The following is a 2,500-nucleotide window of genomic DNA, read 5'->3' as shown; positions in this document are numbered from 1 at the left end:
GACTTGAGTATATACATGTGTGGGCTTCCGTATATACAGTGCGTATGTCTTTGTGTGTGTGTGTGTGCTTGTGTGTGTGTGTGTGTGTGTGTGTGTGTGTGTGTGTTTGTTTGTGTGTGTGTGTGTGTGTGTGTGTGTGTGTGTGTGTGTGTGTGTGTGTGTGTGTGTGTGTGTGTGTGTGTGTGTGCGTTCGTATGTCTGTGTGTGTGTGCGTTTTCGCATGTTTTCTTAAGCGTACATACTTACGCGTTCGAGACCGTATATTTTTCTAAGCTTGTGTGCTTGAGTGTCTGAGTACGAGCATCTGTGCCTTTGCTCACGTATTCGAACATGTTTGCTGATAAGTATCAATATATATTTTCACTCGTCCTGGTATGCGTTAGAACAACATGAAAAATAAACAATCAAATTCATTTCGATATCATTAAATATTTTAGTATAACAACATCACTTTCGACTGATAGCATTTTTAATCACACTTTTTACTTTGTAATTCATAAAGTAAGCTACACGCAGTCTTGAAATCTTAAAGTTTACCCGCCATCACCGTTAGCAATATCATTGTTTAAATAATGATTGTATGGCTAGTTCCTGTCAGCCAAACGAAGAACTATCTTGATTTATCTTTATTATATACCAAAAGTCGAAGGGGCGTCTACGTTCCGCGCCTCTCTCTCCCTGCGTTTTTTGTTGCACGAAAATTGCAGAGGTCAACCTGTTTCCAAGATAGACGTTTCTTAATTGTAACGTATCCTTTTTTATCTCTCCGTTTTTTTGTTTTTTTTTCGTCTTTATCTTTTATTCTATTTTTATCAGTTCATATAAATGTCAGTGATATCATATAAGTATATTTCCGAAAATCTAATAATAGTATATGTTCCTTTATGTTAATATTTGAAATCCGATTTACGAAATGGTACTATCTAATTATAAATGATAAATCAATATCAGAATTATTCGCCTACTTTTGTTTTACATTATCGGCTGGCCTTTTGTGCATCCAGTGTCTGAATTAATTAAACCCTTTCGAGCCTGCATTGTGAGGAGAGGCTATGTACATAATTATGGTGCAGTATCATTAAGATAAGTAATAATGAGAATAATGTGAATTAGTAATTACTTACAAAACCTATATGAATATTATGTAGATATAATATGTGAAGATAATAACGATATCAGTGATAATTATATAATTTATATATAATAGTTATCAGAATTATCACTATAACAAATACACATTAGTAATGATAATTATGATAATAATACTAATGAAGGAAATTATAATAATAATGGTAGTAGTAGTAATAATAATAATAATAATAATAATAATAATAATAATTATAATAATAATCATAGTAATAATAAAAATAATGATAATATTAACAATAATAATAATGATGATAATAATAATAAAAATAATAACAATAATAATAATAATTATTATTATTATAATAATAATAATAATGATAAGAATAATTATAATGAAAATAATAATAAAAATATAATAATAACAATAGTAATAATAATAACAATAACACAAAAATACTACAAATAATATCAATAATAATAATAATAAAAATAATAATGAAGGTAACAAGAAAGTAGTTATAACAATGATAGAAATAATAACAACAATGATAATAATAACAATAATAATGATGATGATAATAATAATAACAATAATAATGATGATGATGATAATAATAATAATAACAATGATAATAATTATAACAATAACAATTATAATAATAGTAATAATATTAATGATAGTAATAATGATAATAGTAATAATAATAATAATAATAATAATAATAAAAATAACAATAATAATATTGATAATAGAAACACTAATAATAATTATAATAGTATTAATAATAATAACAATAATAATGATAATTTAGAAATTCGAAACCGAAGTCAGATACAGAGGTATATATGAAAGATATATACCTCAGTATCTGACTTCGGTTTCGAATTTCTAAATCAATTTCCACCGAGTGCCCACGGGGAGTGTGTGTAAAACCTCGCTATCATTACTCATGTATGAGTAGATAGGTAATAATGATAATGATAATAATGATAATAGTAATAATAGTAATAATTATAATAATGATAATAATATTAATAATAATAATAATGATAATGATAATGATAATGATAATAATAACGATCATGATAATAATGATAATAACAATAATAATAATAATGATAATAATGATAATAATAATAACAATAAAAATAATAATAGTAATAATGGTAATAATGATAATACTAATAATGGTAATAATAATAATAATAATAATAGTAACAATAAGAATAGTAATGATAATAGTAATAATAATGGTAATAATAATAATAATAATAATAATAATAATAATAATGATAATAATAATAACAATAATAATAATAATAATAATGGTAGTAACGAAATTTATGATAATAATGATAATAATAATAAGAATAAGAATAAGAAGAATAAGAAGAATAAGAATAAGAATAA

This window comes from Penaeus chinensis, chromosome 27 (genome assembly GCF_019202785.1).
Source record: "Penaeus chinensis breed Huanghai No. 1 chromosome 27, ASM1920278v2, whole genome shotgun sequence".
Taxonomy (NCBI): Eukaryota; Metazoa; Arthropoda; class Malacostraca; order Decapoda; family Penaeidae; genus Penaeus; species Penaeus chinensis.
The sequence above is the reverse complement of the archived record's forward strand: the minus strand, read 5'-3'. Positions refer to the sequence as shown.